The sequence below is a fragment of the Lates calcarifer genome, linkage group LG19 (assembly GCF_001640805.2).
Source record: "Lates calcarifer isolate ASB-BC8 linkage group LG19, TLL_Latcal_v3, whole genome shotgun sequence".
In the NCBI taxonomy this organism is placed as follows: domain Eukaryota; kingdom Metazoa; phylum Chordata; class Actinopteri; family Centropomidae; genus Lates; species Lates calcarifer.
Window position 1 is genome coordinate 7,501,347 of NC_066851.1, and position 24,153 is coordinate 7,525,499.

The following is a 24,153-nucleotide window of genomic DNA, read 5'->3' on the forward strand; positions in this document are numbered from 1 at the left end:
CGAACAGTCTTCCCGATCTGTCCCCAGCCTGACACGCAAAATCAGTTGCCAGATCAAATAACTTCACAAAGACACACACACACATATAGACTCACACACACACGTGTCAAAATGCATGTGGCTGAATCCCATTCCCACCCAATATCGTGCTTTGAGAACTAACAATCTGTTTAGCACAAAAACTGCAGTGGCTCCTTTCATCTTGAGTTCAAGGCACAGATGATCTAATTCCAAATCTGATGATGAACCAACCAGTGCCAAGTATCTAAAACAAGTGTCAACAACAACACCACTGTGAACTGCTGAGTGATAAATGAGCTCTTTCTTCGTGGTCAGCATGGTTTATTCTCTGAACTATTTAGGGCTTAAAAAGATCTTTTATATTCATGAACAAACTTATTTTGTGAGGCAGAAAATGTTAATTTAGTCAGTTTCAAGGTGGAGAGTATTTTCCCCTGGGAATGTCAAAAGTAGGATTTGTGATATCAGTCCCTCATTCATTAATTATTAATTTAAAAAACAATTATACATTTTTATGAAATTGATTGTGGGTCATGGCAATTTAAGGGGAAAAAAATCCTCACCCTAAGCTCCAGAACATTTTGATACAGAAACTATAAGACCAGTTCACAGATCTGGTACCTAAAAGCTGATTCAGAAACAAAGCATGTGTTTTAAAAACAGCTATTATTTGGTCAAAAGGCAGGCTTACAAACCACAACAAGAAATCACAGCAGGTCAATAAAACCAGAGGACCACAGGCTCAGTCATGTCAGCAACAGCTGAATTTGAACCAAAAGCATTTCTTCTAGACTGGTAAGTAAATAGCTGTTAATGCTGGCTATAGAGCAATAGTAAAAACTTAAATATAGGGCCTTTAAAGACATGGACATTGCCTCTTCTGAATTTCTGATCTTTCTATGAAGTTTGGTCTCTTTTCTAAAATGTGTTATATTGTGGTTTTCATGTGTTTAAAGCTAAAAATGTGAACTTTGGTGAACACTGACTTGTAAATTAATGGCAATGGCCAACTGTAAACTGTCTTAATAGTGCTGAAATTTGCCCTCCAACTGTGAGGAACCTATCCTATGAGCTGTTTCACACAATTTACAGGCTTCCAGTATCACCTCATCTGCCAGAACACAAATCAAAGTTTCACTGTAGCAGTAGTCAGTAGTCAAAAGGGAGACAGTAAGTCATCAGTGCAGGGATACAACAAGGGATACAAGATGGAGGTCACAGTCATCCTGATAAATACTGGCTGAGAGTTGCCCAAAAAAAAAATTGTGACGTTGATAAGGAGTCGACAACTCAATAGTGACGACTGCTGGGCAGGTGAGGAATGTCAGGTCTGAGGTAACAGGAGAGGTTACTACTCTATGCACACAAAAGTGATAAATCAGACTTAGAGGCAGAAGAGGAAAGAGGGGAGGACAGAGCCATGGCATGCAACCAAACCATGACAACCAAATACAATTAACGACAAAAGCAATTGCTGGTGTTAGAACAGACTGAAAAAATGCTTTTTTAAAGTGTAAAAATTTCCAGTGTGGTATTGGCACTATTTGGTCCGTCAAGTTATAATGGGTCTGTGGGCGACTCGCAGTCATTAAAACCAGACGCACACGTGGGAGCACTGAACAGGACAGAGAAAACAATGACGGATATTCCAGAGTCAATGAACTGTCTCAGTCAGACAATCTGCACTGATGTAGGGTTATGTGTGTGAATGAATGAGGTGTTTCCCCTAATGTGGGCTATAATCTGACCCTCTTGGGAGGAGCTGACGGAGTGCTGTGGAAAATATTCAGCTCAAATTCAGACTGGAGGTCCATTTTTAAATCTCAGACATGTGGGGGAAAAGAGAATTATATCAAGCAGGAAAAAACAAAAACACAGGAACGAAGAGAAAGATTAAAAAGGAATATTTGCAGAAGTGGAGGGACGAAATGGAGAGGAAAAGACAACATTAGGCATTACAAGCTTGAAACATGTGTAAACAGAGTATATAGAAACCAGATAGGGGCCAATCCTAAAGGTAATATACAGAGAGAATGCGTTTAGCAGAGTCCATTAAAGCCAAAAGCCTCTGAGGGAACGTTTCTAGCCAGACATGGGACTCTGATGGAGGTAGCCAAGACACTCTAACTCCAGGTTATCCTCTCACTCTGAGTAATGGACCAGGGTGTTTTCAGACTCCCATGGCCCCTCGCGAGCCCCTCTGAGCCCCTATGATGAAGTTAGAGATGCAGCAAGTGCGCTACAGCAGAGAGAAAGAGCCGTGCCCGTCTCCTGTTGCTGTTGAATGTAATTTCGGATCGTATTGCAGCGGAAGCACAACTGACAGAGAAGGAATCTATCGAATTCAGCTCAGACATCACAATAATATTGAGTCTTGTTTATAAACACACATTCAGGATGCTGCGGGAGTATCATTCGTTTGAGAGCCCCAGTGCTGAGTATCCTGAGAGCATTTGGTAAAGCTGCTGCCGATTTGTACTGGGCTAATAAAAACAACTCAGCAAAAATGTTGGTGTTTAGATGGACATTCCTTTCACAGCATTTAAATACAACTTAATAATTACTCAGTTAACTGGTTATTTGACTGCTGAAATCTTTACAACATGCTACATTCTTCAGAGTAGAAATTCTTTTGTTACCAATGTATGATACACATTTTTTTACTACCACATTTAATATATGCAGTATATTTAACCTTGTGTGAACAAGACTAGGAGTCCACAACCAAGCTAGCAGTGCTGTGAGAATGTATTTAGACATAGTGGTGCTTTAAGCTCAATGCTAATGTCAGATTGCTAACATATAGGGACAAACACCTATGGGCAATTTGGAGTCACCAGTTAACCCCTTTGGAGTCCATGCAGGCACAGGGAGGACATGCATAAGCCACACAGAAATAGGTTCAAACCCCTGCACCACCATGCCACTCCTCTGAGGGGAAATGTCTGAACCAAACTGGTTAGCAATCCACCCAATAGCTGTTGAGACATTTCATTCAAAACCAAAATTGTTAACCTCGTGGTTGGATCAGAGGAAAAGTCAGGTGATCAGCAAACCATAACCATAACCATCTTCTGATAGCCATGAATATCTGGAGAAATATTTGTGCCAATCCATCCTGTAGATGTTGAGATACTTCAAGTTAAGTGAAAAGTCTGACTTCTTGGGATCACTACAGGAAAAGTCAGTAGGATTCATCCTCTGGAGATCATGGATATCTGGATCAATTTTCATAGCAATCCATGTTATAATGACTGAGATAATTCAGTCTGGACCAAAGGGGTCTCCTGACTGACCGACCGACATCACCACCAATGAAGCCATGCTGTTAGCAAGGCTAAAACAAGATCAATTAACCTTCACCTGACAAACAAGACAAATCCTCCCTTTCCTTTCTTGTCTTTCATTGCGCCCCCATGTCTTTTCCTCAGTGGTTAACCAATTCTTGGCTCGGTCCTCCAGCACGACGCCATCGCTATTATAATGCCATCATCCCTGCCTGCCAAGCCATAGAGAATGATGTCACTTCCACCCTTGGTCATGGTGGTTTGGGTTTGGCCACTGGTGCATGTGACAATTTGTGCCCTACTAGGAAGCCCTGAAGCTTCCAACTTGGCAACCAGCCATGACATCCACACCCTCTCCTAGTTTCATAGCGAGGCACCCATTGATACAGCTGAATGTTTTAATTCACCAGAGAGCTTTTGACTGTGCCCTTATTTCTGCTTATGTTCTTTTTAATACTTCCATGTTAAATATCCACCTCTCCTCTCTTCTTTCCCCGTCATGCTGTGCATCGTCTCCACTCCTGTCATTTAGCCCATGGCTTTGTAGTCATGTTGCGAGGCGGAAAGGAGCTGGGCAGGGCGAGGCGCTGGCCCAGCAGTGGCTGATGTATGGCTTCTGGAGAGGAAACACAGCACAGGCAATGAGAGAATGTGGAAATGTACGCATGGCACAATGCCCGCTGGGCCCGGCCCACTCTGTACCGTGTTTAGAGGCAGCCTTTCTTCTCATGCCAGGTGGGTGGGGGATGAAAGAGGGCAATAGGGGGGCTGGGGGTGGACACAGGCCTGGGATCAAACACCAGAGATGCACTGGAGGGTGATGGTGGTTGTGTGGGTTGGTGGTTGTGTGATGAGTGTGAGGAGCGGTCGATTGACTGGACTGTTTTAATTCGTATGTGATTAATTATTGCACAAATCGTCCATGCATTTTCTCTGGCTTTTTTTCCTCTCCTCTGTTAGTGTTTATGAGGCTTCCTCATGACTGGTTTTGGAATATTTCTGAGGCCATTAATGCCCCATTCATTAAAATGTTAGATACTGTGTTTCATTTCCTTTTCTGATACCACACAAAATGACACACAGCATTCAGCTGAAAATACATCCTGCACTATTTATCCTATAACGTAAGGCTCCACAAAAAGATTGGAAAAACAGTTGTTAATGTGAGTATTTATAGTTTCAGTCATGTTTTAAATTGCTACTTCATGTGTGCTAGCAAGCATATTCAATGAACTATACCACTTTTTCACCATGACCACATCTGTAATTTGCCACTCAGCAGCGTCACTGTCCAAACTCTGATTCTGCATACTATATTTGAGGTTGGGAATTTCACATACATACTTGCAATATGACTAAGAGCAGGGGCAGATGCCTTTGTTGTCCCCATAGTGTCTCATTATCCCTGCCCTTCCAGCACAGGCGTGTGGGTTCTCAGTGGGGAACCCCAGCCCAAAGTGCGGTGGCGAGGATGGGACAAAACCAACCACCACTTGCAGGCTCCGGCCGGATGGGGAGGGAGGAAGACGACACTCATCATTTGGAGGTTTGGGTCTGATTGCTTCCCCTTGTGAGGGACTTAACTGTCCCCACTGGGAATGTGGTCCCTTTTACACCCACGCCTAAGGACACAGAGAGGGAGACAGAGGTGTAAAAATACAAAAATAAGAAAGAAATACAGCCAGGAAGAGTGAAGCTGACAGTGCAAAACAAGCCAAGGCTCTAAAAACAGCCTGTTATAAAACATGTATGAATTCAGTCTATAAAAAGAAATATACATTATATTGTGGGAATAAGTCACAAGAGTGACTGGTTACTCATTATGGTGAGGGAAGAATCCAGCTTTTTAAATACTCTACTAATCAAAACAACTTGTTTACAATTTACCTACAGTTTTTTTTGTCATCACTGAGGTCAAATGTGAAGCTGCAGCAAGATGAATAATAAAGCAGCTCAATATTTTTATACTAACAATGGAAAGTGGTTGCATGTGAAAGTGGTTGCTCGTTGTGATGAATTTGCTATTTTTTTAGTGTCTTTCCGCTCAGTGTTTTGGTTTTCCTGCCCACAATTTCACTGTTTTGATTCACCCTCGCTGTTGTTATGTTTTCAGTCGCAGCCAGCAGCTATTAGCTTGCTAAAAAGCTGATATTTCAGAATATGGAGACCAAATATGGAGCTGAAAGGAGAGTGAACAATATTCCAAATGAATCCTAATGTAGCTCTGACAGTTGTGTTTGTTAACAATCTATCAGCGTGTAAGGTAATAACACATGTTGTGTGTTGTGTTCACGACTAAAAATTAGTTATTGCAGGTTTAACGTGCACATTCCAGAAAAACTCAGTGATGTCAAAGTGGTAATTTGGTGGAAATTACATTCTTGCCCAGACAAAAATGTCAGTGTCTGTCAGTGATCGAAACCAGACATTGTTTAGGGGATTTCTGACTATACCTCAACCATGTTTGAAAGCCGACCATATTTCATAGAGAAATCCATGGGTTGGATTACATAATCAATGTAATTTTTGTCTTACTCTGCTATGTTGCTCTCATACCCTCCTCGCCTGTTTGCCCACCCCCTCATTTACAGTTAAATGCAATTGCTTTATTGGCTCAGTCGTTCCTGTTCTGAGGCGGCAGGGCCTTGCCAGTCGTCGTGGTTACTATAAAAACTAATCATTTCAATTTCCTTGTATCTTATTTCATTCATTTACTTTAATCACAGTCTATGGGAGGCGCCAATGTTTCCCCATGAGTGGCGTCTGCTAAAGAGAGCAGAAATTTAGAGCGGGCTGTTTTCAGCTGGCACTGGGGCAGAGACATCCATACTACTGTATTTAATGACTTCGCTGGAGTTCAAGCGATTAGAGCTCATCTTAGACAAGCTGTGTGCCCTTTTGATCTTTGAATCCTGAAAATGAAGTTGAGGGGAGAGACGGAGACGAATCACCTGCGGTTTTGGAAATCATTTAGAATGGACTGGCTTTCCAAACTGATAGGGGGTGAAAAAGGCTTGATCTTCTTAAGATGTACTGTTTCAGATTCCCTATCTGTCTGTTTCTCTGTTTCTGCGAGTGTGTGTGGGGCAAAAAGGAGAGAGTGAGAGTGGCTTAGGTTTCCCCCAAGACTAATAGACATGAATACTTTGAATAGAAAAAAATGTGCTGCTCTAAAACAATGTAAGCATAAGGCCAGCAGCATGTAGATGATTGTGATCGCTGAACTGCCTGGCACTGTGGCAGTCTCAGGCCAGTGAAGAATTATGGCCTTCGTCTGCTCCATTAATTAACAGCCATTCAGACAGGAAACCAGAGCCAGCACTACAGTTCGCTTTCATGTCTCATCCCATTTGCCTGCAGAAACCTCATTTTTCATTATTTACTGTATCACTTCCAGACTGATGATCATCAATATTGCGTAAATGAAGGGGGGGGTGAAATCTTTTTGGGAAAGGTTTGAAGTGCTGTTGAAATATTGGCCTGTGGTACGTGTTGTTAGTGAAACCCTCAGTGGGCTGTCACAGCGAGACATTAAAAAGGCGGCCTTGTACAGCCACACGTCCAGGCGTAACAATAATGAACCTCAGGGACTCTGAGAGCAGGAGGAAAGTGGACGCAAGTGTTTTATGATCTGGCGGTGCCGCGGACAAAGCAAATAATCGCCAGACACAGAAGAGCAGGTAGTTTCACTTAACCTCTGCTCGGGGCTGAGCGCCAACTTAACTGGAAGCACATGGCTGCAGAGTACATTAGATAGAGGGAGAGAGACAGAGAGAGACTGATTATTCCTGCCTCCCAATTAAATATCCATCATGGTGCTGAGGTGCAAGAGAGCAACCAACCTAATGACATTGTTATCACACAGTAGCTGGCCCTTTGCTGGTATATACAAGCCCACTGCGGACAGTTACTCAAGTTACCCAGGTCGTATGGCAAGTGGTAACACACAGAAGACTTGAGGAAGTCACAACTCTGGTTGGTGTACCTGAATGGTCAAATGGAAGAGAGAGCATACATCTCGTGGACTGTGGTCTGCTGTTTACTGGATGTCTGTGGCCTGTGGCTTTGTCTCCCTCCCATTAGTGTGTTTGGTGTTGTTCGCATGCCGACTGGCCCTACAGTAAATGCTCCTTATCGGTCGGCCACTCCTGAGGGCACCGCAGCCGCAGAAACCCCTGAGAGGGTGTAGGATGGATGAGGTGTGTACATGAGGGCAAGTGAGAGGAAGTGTGTGTCCAGGCATGTCTGCAAGCTTACATATTTACGAGTATGTGAACGAGATGACATTGTATGATGACATTGTGTATGTGTGAGGGTCAGGCCGGGCGGCAGTGACCATTCATCTGCAACTGTCTGCTGCTCTGCCCAGGTTAACTTCTCCTCTGGCCAAATGCTGCTATCAGGTTCCCCCATGTGGTTCCACTTAGACCGCCAGGGGCTCCAGCTACAGACTGCAGACAGCCTCTCAGGCCACAGGGCAGGAGCAGTGCAGGGAATGGCCCCACTGAACTGACTCAATAACCCACATCGAGGCACACACCTCATTGCTAGCAACTGGTGCCTCATGGCCTCTCTGACTGCCCCAAGCCAATGTGTTACTGTCCACTGATCATTACTGGGCTTCTTTGTTTACATGGAATGATAAGATAGGTCAGGTTAGAGGTGACACTACAAAGAAAGAGAATCTAGTTATTTTAAGATTGATTTAGCAATACACGATACAAAAATATATATGATTTAGATAAAATGCTTATTTTACTAGATTTATGATTTATGGGACCAATGCACACTTTGGTGGTGAAATTACAGCTTTCTCATGACACGCCCTACTGTATATGTTCCCAGCTTTTTCTGCCTCAGCAGAGGGTAAAAGCCCGTCCTTCTGTCTCAGCGTCCCTCCATCCCTCCTTGTCCCCCCCTCCACCACTTACAGTCTATCACTGTATATTTTTATTGATGAGGCCTGACAGCGCCCCAACTCCAATATAGCTTAGGACATTTGATATGAACACCCCACCCTTAAAGAAAAAAGAAAAAAGAAAAGAAAAATGTACCTCAGCCTCGCTCTCTCAGTCCAGAGACTCTACTCCATAACAGCAGGCCCTAATTTCTCTTTCCAGTCATGGAATATGATAATTTTCTTATTTGCAAGAAATATCAATTGCTCAAGGCGGACACATAATCATTGGGGAGGAAAGGAGAAGCTACCTGTGTAATGTGCTTAACAGGCTAACCCATTTAGCCGCAGGCGCTGTTTGAAAATGAGAAAGTGCTGATGGTCAAAATCAATTTTCCCTGTGTCCAAATTACTCCCTGCCCGGCTTAGAATTTCACCTAAATGGCCAAACCTTAAAACACTGATACTAATTCTATCATATTAGAGCCTGGTCATATAGTTGAAGTTATTGCTAATGCTATTTTGCTGTATTTATTGATGTAGCTAGATGACTCGAAGGCCAGGGAGCAGAGAGTTCTGTTACTGCCTTTGTGCTTGTGTGTGGAGATACATATCAGTACAGTGCATTCACTGTATGTGTAGCCATCGGCTTTAACAATGTTTTAGGATGTCAGATGCTCATGGGTTCACAAATCTGATATATCACAAACAAACAAAAAACAAAAAAACTATATAAAGGTTCTAATTCTCATATTACACAACACTGAAAGTTTCTTAGAGCGTAATGCCCTTAGCTGTCTCTAAACAGCAGATAATATCTTGATTTTCTGTGTACCTTAGTTTCTTGGTAACTGCTTAGAAAGAGTTCATTTGTATATTGTAATATCTTATGAAATGTCCCTGCAGTATGTTCTAATTACTTGAACAACTGAAACAACCATATAGTAAAAATAGGTGGTTCTAAGTAGTATAGTTTAACAACTAAAATATAGTTTAACAACTAATTTCATTGTCAGATGATATTTAATTGCAACCCTAGGAACAGTGTGACATTTTGGGAAGTATGCTTATTTGCTTTCCTGCTGAGAGTCAGATGAGAAGATCGATATGACTCCCATATGACTCCCATGTCTGTGTGGTATGAAGAAACAGCCAGCAGCTTGTTAGCTTAGCTTAGAATGAAGACTGGAAGGCAGAGGAAACACCCTGTCTGGCTCTGTCCAAAGGTAAAAAAGTCTTTCACCACCTCTAAAACTGACCAGTTTTGCTATGCTATGCTAATTGTCTCCTGGCTCAAGCTTTGTATTTAGAGTACATGTGTCAGAATGGTATCAATCCTCTCATCTAACTCTTGGAAAGTAAGTGAAAAAGCATAATGTCAAGACTTACAACACTGTACAGGAAGGATGCTGAACCAGTCCCTTAATCTACATTTAACAGTGAGGGTGACAAAGCTTTTCCCACTGTGGCTCCGATACTCATACAGCCTTCTTACAGACATTATCAGCAGTTTGGTCTGTATTTAAAACAGCTTCTGAAAACCTGCTTGTACAGACTGGCCTGTCATTCATGTTTTTGAGTCTGAAAACTGTCACTGTCAAAACTGTCATTTGCTTTATTTATATTGATGACATATGATGCTCGCATTAGAAATATAGCAGAGCATTTAAATAAACTGTAATCCCTTACATGGGTTATTAAGTGGATCTCTGTCTCACTTTTTCCAATTATAAATCCAGAATCCTGACAGTTGTTTCCAGAAGAATATTTTTAGGCATTAACAGCTTCTTATGAACTCAATCAAACTGACCTCTTTTATTTTCATGTAACTGCTATATAATTACGGGACTTTTTCTTAGAAAGTTAAATAAACTGGGAGGCCTTTACCGACAGTGCCTAGTGCACTTTCACTCCATTTTCAATATAATAAATATATAATAATGGTTCCAGGAAACTTCTTAGTAAATTACTGGTTACATATAAACTTCTCTCTTGAGATTATTAGGAAACTGAACCTGGAGACTGAAGGTTTTCTAATTTGCACAATATGAGGTTGTGTGTGAGTGTAGAGAAAGGCTTTTAATGTTCCTGATGTCAATCATTTTATATGTTAATATGCACCCACAACAATCTGGATTTACACATAGAATTAAAGTCACCACAATCAAGACACATTTTATCATTTCTAGTTACCTCTGTAAAAGCACAGGGTATGACATCACTGTCAATGGTGCCATTTGAGGGACTTGATCTCAACTTGATCTCTCAATTGAAAGAGCTTTATGACCTGCCTTGTGACTTGCAATTTCTTTGTGATAAGATTTGCCTTGGACTTGTTTAAAAGGAGCTTGTACTTTGCTCGGGATTTGCTGGGACAGACCTGACTTGTCCCCTCCCCGTAGACTCAAAAACAGCTCTGGTCGGGACTATAGATCTGTGGATTCGGGGTGAGGTTGGCTTGTGGCCATAGCCCGTCCACCTGGGCTAGCCACATCATAAACAACAGCTGTGTGTCAGGTCTGCTGCTGTATCAACATCACCACACTGGCCACTGGCTGGAGCCGCACATAGGTATTATATCCATGACACTTCCTGCTGGAGGACAGCCCTCTAAACACCAAGGCCACTGTCCAGGAAGTTGGGTACACCAAGATATTAAAGGATAACTGCAAAGGAAAGAACTACTGAGAGATGTGAGTCAATGTGCATTTGACTTAATCTAGATTTTAAGGTGGTTTCACTTGCAACGTCATAATAATTAATGGACTTCAACATGCCCCTGTCCTTTAACACTCAAGACTCTCTGAGCAAATTCCCAGGGCTTGGGAATACATATCTGTTGCAGCCTTGTCCAGTGCTCATAGCGCAGGTCAGCCTAATAACCTTTGTCAGCTCTTTAGGCGTGAAGAAGGTATATTGTAACCATTTGGGCAGAAACGGGCCGGCTTTCCCGATATTGACTCAAACACACAGAGGGGAGAAGGAGGGGAGGCGTGGAATAAAGTGACACTAATGGAACATTGATGACAAAACAAGGCGCGCACAGGGACCACTTTCTAGCGTTTTTAATTCTTAATGCTGTCGCCTCGGGTTTCAACATGTCTTGGGCCGAGGCAGCTGCTTGCGCCCTGGACGGATCTGGCACGAGGATTAGGATTTCTTCGCGAGGAAATGGTCACGTGATTTACTGTTGCTGGAGAGGCGCTACAGGTGCCAGTGCGTGAGGAGGGAGGGATAAGATGACCGAAAACTCGTCTCTTTGGAACCGCACTACGCTCTTCTCCCTGCTCCGGAATCAGCTCTATCGTGACTGGGCTGAGAGATCGGAGCGTCACCCTATACTTTGAAAACACACTTTGATGGCAATTAAATATTAATATGGGGAATCATAGCCTGAGAGCTGTATCCACATTACATGGAGCATGCAAATCGCTCCAATCAGTGAGCCAACTGAAATAGCATCTGGAGAGCTGTATAAATAAGACTATGGTTATCTTTAATATCATTAATATGGACTAAACCAACTGCAGAGGGAAAGAATAATATAAAACTGGGAAGCAATTACTGTAATTATCATTATTTTGTTTTAATTTGCATGTGAATGTGGTGTGCAGTTGCTTTGACCTTGTGTGAGTCTGTCACTAGCCAGCATTAACAATTAACCATAAAAAGTTGGTAACCGTATGACAAATAATGCACTTTGTTTTCTTCATTAGACTCAAATGTCAAATTAAAAGCCTCTCAGATATGCAAAGAGGAAGGGTGTGGAAATCAGAAAAATTCTCCTTTCTCTCCCTTCATCTCTGCTCCACACAAGCTCAAATTCAAACACAGTCATCTGCCTTTTCTCTTGGTTTCTCTCTCTCCCCTCCATAATCAGGCCTGGTTTCCTCCGAATAGGAAAACATCCCTCTTTCCTCCCTGCCTGCGCCTGTCAGCGATTCTGTGTGGGCCTGGACTCAACTCAGGCTGTGGCCAAAAATATCCCCCCATGGCTCCTCTGAATGGGACCGGCCACATAGACCACAGGCACACAGCCCTAAAAATACAGAGCAACTCAGCCACAGCTCCCCCTCGTTCATTCATTAGCACCGAGCAGACTCAGGAGCTAACAGAGGGGAAAGCTGAGAGGCGGCTGTGTGTGTGTGTTTGTGTGTGTACGCCGCGCAAGGTGATGCAATGTTGAAACATCTCTGATAGTAGGTGTGGAAAAACAATGGCTGTCTACTGTGAGACGATTTCAGATCACATCCACGCCCAAGAAAAAGCTCCGGCTCTTTTGCCAAGAGAGTGCAACTTCAGTTAAGTGCCAAATACAAGCCTTCAGATTTCAGCCTGGAGACAAAAACTTCTTCTGGCTGCTTTTGAATATCTAGTGTTGGTGGTGGCGTGGGAGAAATTCATTAGAAGTCATAAACCTGTCTCAGCAAAATGATTGACTGCCCTCAGGCTGGCTCTCACAGATAACCATCGTCTCGTCACATAGTGCCACCCATTATCTCCTTGATCCAGTGATTGAAAGTGAGACAGAAGGTGAGAAAGAGTGTGCTTAATTAACAGTATTGTTTAATAAAGACAGGTTATTTGTCTGCATACCTCTCCTGCTGTTCAGTCGCTGCACTTCCCCGCTGTGTGTGCGATGCCAACTCAAGTGTTGGGCGGTTGCTCGATGTGTGGGCACCGTTTCTTACACATTCCGTTCCTCTAACTCGCCAACAGACGGAACAGGCCCAGGCCAAATCACATGGTGTGTGTGTGTGTACAGTATGAGTGGAAGAGTCTATTTGTGTGACTACATTTGCAAAAATATGAATATGTTTTCATGGAGCCTGAGTTTATATAGATGTGTTCTGTGTCTGAGTGTTTGTCTGTGTGTGTAGCAGAGAAAGCCGGCTGCATATTTGTGTTTTTTAAGTATGTGTAAGAGTGTGTGTGTGTGTGTCTGAGTATGTGTGCGCATGTGTAAACAGCTGGCAAGCCTGCCTGTGGTGCTGTATACACAGAAGTGAAGGTATTCTGGCTGAGGTTACGAGGTGGGTGGGGGGGTATGCTGGGGCTGAATGAGGCATTTAGTGCTGACAGTTAAAAATACTCCAAGCAGGGCTGGTGGTGGTGGTGCTGCAGCTAACGTCGATCCGCTGGAGCCGACTTATGCTGCTCGTGCCCCACACACACTCTTCACATCAACCGCCTATTTCAGGCCCAATCTGGGCTGCGGCCTAGCATGCTAAACCTTATGTAAGATAATGGTTAACCAGAAGTATGAGAGCAGACCTGGGAGTCCTCCCACACATGAAGGCATGTGGGTTCTTTATTGGCTCAAATCAAGTCGTTTGATATTCAAAAGTAAACAAGGTGCAGTGTGATACTTCAATGACGTTGTGTATATCTACTCTCAGCAATATTAGAAGCAGCTGATAGATTTATGGGTGTGTAAGCAAGGCCTTGATAAAACCTGAACTCCATAAAATAGGTCACATTGTGTATCTTAATGGCTATAGAGTTCAGAAACTGAGAAAATGGCATTTAAGGTCATCAGACAAGTATAAACTTGATTACAGAAGTAAATGATCCTCTTGGTGTGTAAAAAGAAATATAAAGATTTATACTCCATCCTGCAAGATTTATATTCCATTAACCTAAAACCAGTTGATATAAAAAGCAAAAGACTTTTTGTTTTCAGTTGATAAAATAAAGCTACATTTTTGAAATGTATTTGTGTTTTACATTCATTATATTTTTTGACATGTCTGACAAGCTTTCCTTATTATTACTATTTTGTTATTTTTGGGCCTCCATACTATACCATTACCTGGAGTTAGATGTCATACTGTAAGTTCCCTTTGGCTCAGGCTTGGCTGCTTATACATTGGGACTGAAGCAACAACTTAATTTCACTAATTCAATCGGGCCATTAAATCATTTTAGTCAGAGGCAAATGGAGAGCTGTTTGCTGTTTATCAAGCTGAAAGGCTTCTTCTCGCTCATTTAATGATAGCATTACAGTAATATAGGTGTTTACGATAGGTGTGGGGCTTATTTAGAGTTAATAAAACATTCTCTTTCCTATGTAATGAAGAATGCTGTTTGACATAAGTGCTTTTTGTTTGTTCTGTTTGGTCTCAAGTGTGAGGAGAGGACCATTAACTTGAGACAAACATTTTTACCAGTGGTTTGTGAAAGCCTTCTCTGAAATGTACCGGAGAGGCACTGATGCACAGTTTCTCGCACATCTTTGCAAGACTACAGGCAGCAAAATAGCAAGTGTACTGAAATTCTCAAAGTTGAATCTAATGCTTTGAAAGCAGAGGTGAGATAAACACAACTATAAACCTTTCTATCATCAACAGCATAAGATAATATGTATATATATAATATGGTTTTGATGCATAAAGTAGTTTTGCAAGTGATACTACCGGTAAGATTAGGCCTTCCCTGGAAAAGGTCACCCACCTAAGTCATCAACATGAAACATACCAACACCTCTCCATGGAATGTGAGATATGGCCAAGTGTGATCAACAGTTGCTAGCAAGCATGTTGACATTGGAATACAGTAGGTGGAGCTCTTGTAGAAAAAAGGCACCAGTGTCTTTATTGGGGGGTGGGGGAGCGCAGGTTGGTGGAGGGGATATGGTTGACAAAATATAAAACAGAATGTGTGTTTTTGTGTTAAATTTGATAATGTTCCCCTCGGGTTTCCAGGAGCCCATGGATTGGGCTGAGTGCAGAGCGCACGACAGACCTTCAAAAAGCAGCTATTTAAAAGTCTCAGTTAACAGGACCCTCCAAACAGCCAAACCGCTTCAAACATCAGCCAAACAAGATCCACATTGTTCAATGGCATGCCCAAAGTGGCCATAACCCAAGCACGGGCCCATAAACAACTCCTAATTGGTTTAATTATCATATAATTTTAAAAATATGTTTTAATATAGGGTCTATCCTTTTATTTACCCAGAGCGAAGTGGAAATAAGACTTGGGCCCAGTAACAAATTCAATATGTTCATTATGTAAACACCTTAAAGAGGAGGGAGAGAGAGGGCAAGAGAGTGAACTAGTCAAAATGTAGAGATTAAATAAAAGTGGAGTTCTCACATAAGTGCTGCACATATGCAAAAAGACTCAAAACCAAATGTTTTGTGCTTTGCAAGAGAACCCAAACACACTGATGGATAGATAGAACAATGTCCAAGCTCACTTTTTTTTTCTTTGTTGCTGTTTTTCTGAGAGAGCTGACAGATGATGTACAGAGGAAACTGGCCGAGTGTTTCACAACAACTGCTTCCTTCCTGGATGGAGATATGAGTGGTAGAGAGGGATAAGAGAGTAAAAAAGGTCCGAGTCGACAAAGAGGCTTTTTAGCAAAATTTGTCGGCTCCTCTGCTCAAATTGCAGGCTGCAGAGGAGGGTAAATAAACTGTGAGCAGACCGCTGACCCCTAATCAATACTCTCTCTCTGGACCCTAACTGTTGAGTGTTGACACGCAGCAAGCAACACGTGCCCCTAACAGCGCCTCAGAAACATGTGAGAACACACTGTACCACAATCACAACACACAGGAATGCTCAGCATGTTTACTCTAAATGCTCCCTCATTGGCAGTCTGATGTGTATTGCCACAAAATTCTGCTTGGCACAACAACAATGAAAACATGCAAATGAGATGGTAAATCCCAAGCCCGGCCATGTCTCTTCATGTCTAATGAGTTGGGAGCTGTGGTTACAATCAGAACACCTATTACAGAAATACTACATGTTATTAACTGAAGTGTGTGGCATGTTTTTTAATGAAGAGCTGGAGGGAAGTAAATTTCACAGTAGGAGGAACATGTTTTCAAATGAACTGATAATTTGTGTTACTGTTTCTGTGCCGTTAATTGTAGACCTCCATGAACGATAAAACTGTCTGAACACCTGTGGATTATTTTCAAAAATCATTAACTACTTTCAGTTGTGCTGTACTTGACTGTGGTGTTTTATGTAATGCTTGTGTTTAACATTTACATACAGTAATCTTTCATTTCTACTGGATTAGATCAGTAATACGTAGTAGTACTAAATGATTGGCTACAAACATTGCAAAAGTTATCGGAGATTTAATGCATAGTAGATGACAGAGAGAGAACTCAGAATTCATTAAAGGAACTGTGCATTCCTGTGCCCCTGATCAACCACTGACTGTTGTAGTGTGCCAAGAAATGTAGCAATATACCAACAAATTCATGTAATTTGCTGAACAGCAGCCTCTTTGACCACATGTAATAACTGGTAACTGGTAACAGCCTAAAAAAAAAAAAAAGGATATTCCACGTGATGTACACTGGCCCAAAACACATTTTTCATACACAATTATCAGAAATGGGGCAGCTGTCAGAGTCACAGTCACTCCTGAAATAACCCATTTATGATTAGAATTTGGCCTAATAACATTTGAATCTTAAGAAGTCTTGGATCTGTATGTTCTCAACCAGCTCAGCTGGAGAGGGACTCTAGTGCCCACACTCTATGGGCCCAGAAACACTGAGGAGTCAGGAAACCTGCAGAGACTTGCACGATGTGTGTCCTATGATCAACTTTCAAAGGAATGAATGTGGTGGCATTTTTGAACACGGTATCTGATTCTCATCGATACCTACATGCTGACAATATCACAAGTGTCATAAATTCATTGAACTAACTCACTAATGTCAGTTAAATATTATTATACAAATCTGAAGCTTGCTAACATTAGCTAACACTAGTGACTTAGTTTTCATTCAAACCAGACAGTCAGATTAAACCTCCTAAATGTATTTAATTCAGCATTTCATTGGTTATGATTTCAACTTTTCATTTGTGAGACAAAGAATATGTTATTTCTTTTTTCAAATGTTACATAGTTTAAATGGAGAATATGTCATTTAAGTCATGGAAATGTGTACTGTATATATTGTAAATGACAGCCATTCTGAACGAGGATATTTCAGGGTCAGTATTGCATCACTGTGTTACAGTATAGGCCCATAACAAGGATAGCACAGAGACGCCATTGCGCCTCCTTTGAGACCAAATGTTATCATGCCAGATTTGTGGCCTCAAAACAATTTTAGGCAGCGCCAGAATGAGGGATAAATTGCCTTGAGTCATCGGATTCCTATTAGGGAAAATGTTTGCGGAATGATTGGCAGTGAGACCAGAACCACTTTTAAATGGTCAGAGAAGATGAAGGAGGAAAAAGCAATTGACGCATCAGGTCTGTTCCAAGACTAAATCTGACTGTCAACAATGTTAGCTTGTGATCGGGCCCTCCAGAACGACACCCATTGCACGCCATGCTTTTAGGAGGGGAAATAGAGTAATAGCAGGAACCTGATAGTGTTAGATGTCAGTTCAGCCATTCAGCAGATCCAGAAATTTTCTGCTTAACTGCTGAGGAAGACAGCGCTGTCCTCACTCTGTTGTTTGTTATGCACGTGACTCGAGGGTTAAGATAAATTGTTTTATTAAACCAGAAATTACAGTGTGATGTTCTGTTTGTGTGGGATGACCCTGAACAAAGAGTAACACCAAATGCATGCACACACTTGCAGCAACTTTATTTTGGAAGCCCTGCACATCCCCTCTCGCTTTGTCTTGGGTGAGCTCCGAAACCTGTGTTTCATTTGCAGCTTTGACCTCAGGATCACATCATAATTTTCAGAACGAGTTCACTCCTCATTAGAAGTGAGAAAAGTGATGGAGCGACTGGGGGGCAAAGAGGGAGAAACTGAGAAATAAAGATAAATGGGACATGAGGAATAGAGAGAGAGAGAAACAGTGGAGAATGAAAGAGTGTTTCGCTTGATGTGAGCCAAATGACAGGCGTTGGGACACGAATGTGAAAACTTAATGGGCCTTGGCCTCTGAAGTGGGCCTCCCCAGTAAAATGAAAAGCCTGTGGAGCTGGCTCCTGTGATGGATGAAGCGTTGCGCTTGCCGGGCCCTGACAGATTCTGGGAAAGCGCTTGAGCCGTCTCCGGTCCTGATAAAGAAATAAGAGGAGAGCCAGTGCTGCTCGTCTCACTCCTGAGGTGACAGAGGAGCTTTAAAATGTGATGGAGGTTCCCAGCCAGACAGCCATTATCTACAAAGCTGAGTCACGATAATGTGATTTACTTTGCACCCTTCTTTTATGACGAGGATAGCATCAATACTTTTGCGTGTGGAAATATCAACAACTATAACTAGAGACATGAATGTGCCTGACCTTGATGGCAAAGGTACTGTCCCTCTAAACCTCTGTCCACTGACTGTGCAGCAGACTCTCAAACAGAGACCTGGGACTCAGCTCATGTGTCCCTGTTCAGTCTGGTTTCTAATTGGTACCATCTCCTCACAGTGACATCACTGGAGTCATAGCCGAGGTGATGGGGACCAGATGGTGAAGAGATGGTGATGAGCCACTCCTGAGCTCTTGTCTCTTCACCTCTCATTAATGTGGTTTTCTTTCTGCCCTTTGCTTATCTTATCTGTCAGATTGTTGGGGTTCATCCACATCAAAATATTTTTTGTTTCTTGCCATCAAAATTGCCTTTGGTTTCCAATACAATTGCTGCAGACTAAATCAATGTGGCTTCACTCCACCTCACACATCCCTCATACTTGCTGCGATTGATCCTACAGGATCTGTTGCCCTTTCATACTGTAGACTGTAGATTGATTTGGCCACAAAAAGATTGTGCTCTGATTTTAGTAAAGTGGATTGTGGTGGCTGACTTCTTCTGCAGACCTTCGACCTCTAATTAACACCCCTCCTGCCCCTCCTCCTCTCTCTCATTTCCCAAAAGTGACCCAACACAGCCGCTCGCTGTCCTGGTGAAGGTCAAACATTTTTTGTGCCCTCACACCCGTGCGTACAAACACACGCAGACAGAAGAAACACATTGATCCTTGAGGCTGGTGTTCATTTCAGATTCCTGTTAGGATCCATACACCTCATCGATTTCACCATCTCCTCTGATTAGGCAATTGAGGAGAACATTCCAGCGTCCCGATGGGCCTGATCAGGAAGACTTGTCCCAGAGGACGGCTGATAAAAAGAGAAGGAAAAAGTGTAAGAGAGACAGGGAGGCAAAAATTACTGAGGCCAGAACTGACCGCTTGCTATGCTCTGTTCTCCATAGTTACTGTTGCTATGTCCGTCAAGCTTAGTTCCCGCACATTGGCTAATTTAGCATCAAAATTTTTTGTACGTTTTGAAATATGGGTTCTTGATTTCAGACATAAGTAGACAAAGGCAGTCTTCTCATTTCTAGTTTGTGCCTGACAGTTTCGCTGACTGAAATCACAAATGTTGTTACAAGATTTTATCAGTTTCAGCTAGCTAGTTAATCAAGCATGTTAGCTCCACGAGTTGAAAATGAAAGGGTGTTTGAAAACCCTGTCTCCTGCTGACTTTTGAGTGTTTAAAATATATACATGATATCAGCATCCACACCAGATAATGATCTATGTAGAGGACATGTAAATTAAGAAATATCACTGATCTAATGTCGCAGTCAGCTCCAAGTATTATAGATATGTCAAGGAAAAATGTAAGATCACATACAGATTACATAACACTGTGTCTGTGACGCTTACCTACTTTCACTTTTAGTGTTACAAGAAAAGAAAGGGTTTAGGATTAGAGCTGACTGATGTGTTTGGCACTTGTAATGTTATCTGGGGTAACATTGGCTGGAGTTTTCTGGAGTGTAACTTACCCAAATCCAATAAACAGCAGGACACAGCACCTGATATTGGCCTACACTCTCAAAGCATCCAGGATTGGCTTTCAAATAGTACACAGTGGATGTGCCAGGTGTTTTTTTTTTTTTGTAACCTGTAAACCAGCAAACTAAAGTAGTTAGCTAATGATTTGTTCCTTGGCTACAGAAGTGATGCTCGGTTACTATACTGCGCTTCTTAGCCAAACATGCTAATGAGTGTAGCTTATGTTAGGGCAGATAAACACATTCCTTCAGTTTGGTGCTTGTGTTTTGGCTAAAAAAATAGACACCACCTTCCAAACTCTTCAGATTCCAAAATGTTGACTATCTCTCTCACTACAGCCACCCACCAGTTCAACATCAGATGACAGACCTGCCATACCTAGTTAGGGTTGCTAAGCTATCATTGGACAACTGCTGTTCAGGAAAGGAGTTAAACGAACAGGAAATTAGTGATAGAAAAAGAAAAAAGGCACAACAGCAATGCTTGTATGCCTACACTGACTCAGATCAATGGATTTGTGGTGTATACAAAGCAGTAGAATGTGTTCTGCTCAATGATTTCAGACCTGGAGGACAGAGAGCAGACACACAGCTCATCTGTGCCCATGACACAGATCACATGCAATGACCTGGAACTGCTTCTAATCACACAGGCCAGACCACAGACAGTGGATCTAGTCATAGCAACAGAGGAAAACTGTCCAGGCATTCTTCCCTGTCTGTGTCAACAATGACACACCTCTGCTCTGCTCTGTCCCCTCCCTCCTCCTGCTGTCTTTTAAAGCAGTAACAGAGAGTGAAAGAGAAAAAACAGGCCTGTGTCACACTATAAAGCCAAAACGCTTACACTCCAGAATGCTTTTATACATGGCGCTTCACTGTCTTGTGCAATGCTTAATCCCAGCCCTGCCTGGACTCTGTGTGTGTGTGTCTCTCTCTCTTTCTGGTCCCACTTGCTTTCTCTCTTCAGAGGGATAAAGCAGCAGTTGAAGAAGTAGCCCACCCCAGGGGTTGAAAGCTTGTATCCCATCCAACCCTGAAAGCTGTTTTCACTCAAAACATTGTCAGCATGCCCAAACATGTCAGAGGAAGTTATTTGTAACAAGGGGGATAGGGAACTATCCTTTAGATCTGTCATCGGGCTCTGGAGGGGAAGCTCACTGCTCACTGGCCGCACACCTCCGCCAGCCAATCAGAAGGCAGGAAAGACAAATAAATAGGAGGCTCTGTCCCTGAATGGACAACTCATACTGGTGGTTTCATCATTCTCCTGGCGAGTTGGGTGCAATGGCGACAGTGTTTCTACTTTTCCTCCACTGCTCCTACACTCTCATCTTTCCCGTGTGTGACCTCTTTCAAAGATGGAACATGAAACGTCATTTTGGTGTGGTAAAAGAAATCACAGGTGCATTACATAATAAACAAAACAAAGCAAAAGTGCTGTTATTTTGAAAAATGAATCTACTAAGTATTATCTCATCACAACAAAGCAACTTTCAACTCTTCTTCATGCATGTGACCTGTGACACTGCATAGCATCAGACTTTCTGGCCTCTACTTTTTTATAAAATACATTATCACACATAAATACTTAGCTTTGAAATATGTATCATAGCAAAAGCCATGTTTGATAATGGTGCGTTAAAGGCACACTTCAGTGATTTAGAATTGCTCCTCCAAGCCAGAGAGAAGTTAGCTCAGAGCTAAGTCTGACAAATAACAAAGAATAACAAAAATAACATTCAAAAAATAAAGGAATCATCAAAATTGAAGCTGCATTCTTCATAAAAATATAAGCAGCTGAGGAACAGATGTAATACTCACTACAGAATATATAGAAATGTATTGTGATACTCGCCTCAAATGTACACAGAATCTGTTTCACTCTCTGCTGTTTGTTATGGAACAAAAAACGTGCTATGAGTCACAGCAGTGAGTCCAACCAGCTCTCTGGGCATAAAAACAAACTTTATTAAAAGATCATAGGCACAAGGGCCGACAATAGCAGAAGTCATCAATCAAAGGTGGAGTGGCTGCCATGGCGTGCGTAGCATGGTGGGAGGCTTGGTTGGAGAAGTACCACAGAAAATGACTCATGCTTTTCCAGATTTGTCGGTGCAATTCCCTCGCATCTCCTCCTCCCTCATCAGGAATGTCACAGCAATCAGAGAATATGCCAGTGGCTGGGTTTTGATCACCGACAAAGAATCGATACGAGGATGAACACAAACAAATGCAAATGCTGTGGCTGAAATGCACATTCACTGTCTGTATGCATGCAAGCTTAATTTATGGGTATAGTCATTCAGAAATCTACAGGCACACATGCATATGCTCAATCACACACACAGACACATACACACACATAGACACTCCACTGCAGCAAGCTGTGCCCAATCAATTGTTGTAACCATTATTCAACATATGTGGCTAATTTGTCCCTGGCAATTTCCATCATGGTTGGGTGATGGTCTACAGAGAGAGATAGAACAAAGCCGAGGCGGTCACATGACAAGTCCCAACCAAACCATCACAGCCACAAACACACAGGATAAATGTCAGCACTTTGACCGATCCAGCCTCCCATTCTGCTTCTACCAACACACAGCCAGCACGATAAATATCAGCGAGGATAATGATTGTGCTAGAGAAAGTAGAGGAGTAATGACTGAGGCTGGACTTGGTGCTAACATATACAGTCGGGGTTTTCCAGGTAGCGAATGTGAAACGTCTGATGTTGCGCTGGAGTTATTTAACTAAATTAACCCAGTTAAATGTGCTGGAGCCTGTGGTTGGCAGAATATAAAGAGAAGAGTCACTACCTCGTCCACACACATTTGTCAATGCAGGCGGATAGACTGACAGACCTAGATGCATATGCACGCACACACACATACACACAGACTCTGTGGGTAATAGTGGCTGCATGGGTGTTAGAGGGGCGCCACTGTGGTCGGACTGGACTGTCTGGGAGCATAAAGTGGCCTTCTCATGGTTCCCCACTTGCCTGGGTGGTCTGACTCTGGTACTGATGTGTGTGTGTGTGTGGACAGGGACGGACATACATTCGTCCTGCAAAGGTGAGATGAGTGAGTGTGTGTGGTGGCAGAGGGTGGCAAGACAGCCTGGGCAGTGCCCACACATGGAGTGCCACAAGTCCCACTGACCATCCTATTAAACACACACACATACACACACACCCAGCCCCCATCCATGCGGAACAAATATTTTGACAGAGACGGGTAGACGATGGGGCGTCTCCTCTCTCTCTAACTGGGTTACTTCTGCTGTTAGGCTGGGCTCAACACAGGATGGTCTCGGTATGCCCAAACAGGACCTGAGGAAACCTCAGCCACTTTTAGAGTCAATCAGCCCCTCGGCAGCCCCCAGCCCTGCCCTGACGACTCTGGAGGCAAATGCTAACACTGCACCATCAGACGGCGGAGTGAGGAGGACAGCAGATTCCTTGGGTTTCTAAGTTGTGGCCAGAAGGAAAAAAATAAACATTTTCTCCTTCCAATGAGATTTCAACAGGCAGATATACTGCCTGTCGCCTTTCCAGTTACGTTGAAAAAAAGTGTCATTCTCTCTCTCTCTAGCTCTCTCTCTCATAAGTGCCAGGCTATTTTGGTTTCCCAAAATATTTTCTAAGGTCTGAAGAGCTGCTTTTATATATCTGTCGCCCTTGCTGTTTGAAAGTGAGAGTGTCAGCTGAAAAGGACCATTCACTGGCCAGAATCAAAGTGTTTTGACCATGTTAAATGGTGCTCTATTGAGAGGGAAGGCCACCTCAGTCCACAGAGCAAAATTACAGCTCCACAACATCCAATGTTCGTTACCTTAGACATTGGTGGTCATGTATAAAAGATTCAAGCAATTTGAACAGCTTTGTGAAACTGTATAACAAGGCTGCTGTCACTTTAAGCAGCTCTCTGTTTTCTCTCAGCCATTCTCTACAGCAGAGAGTGACTCAGTGTTTTCAGTCAGTTGTTTCCATTTGATGCTGCTTTATTTCTTCAACTTCATTATATTTCAAACCAATATATTGAACTTTTTACTTAAATTTATCTGACAGCTGTGGTTACTAGATACTTTTCTGAATAACATTTTTCATACAAAATGTAAGATCAACTTACAGAATAGAGGCTCACATATTTACACTTTTGACATTTTACTACTACAACATTACTACTTATACCTGTATTTATTGATTTGT

General features: G+C 42.5%; 1 long non-coding RNA gene across 1 annotated transcript; it reads right to left on the bottom strand.

Moving 5' to 3' along the window:
* Window positions 1-2,767: 2,767 nt before the first annotated feature.
* Window positions 2,768-13,266, bottom strand: LOC108897980 (uncharacterized). Its single transcript, XR_001963377.2, has 3 exons — window positions 12,802-13,266; window positions 4,653-4,930; window positions 2,768-3,924 (listed from the first exon to the last, which is right to left on the bottom strand). It is a non-coding gene; the product is annotated as an uncharacterized LOC108897980 (long non-coding RNA).
* Between the last annotated feature and the right edge of the window lie 10,887 nt (window positions 13,267-24,153).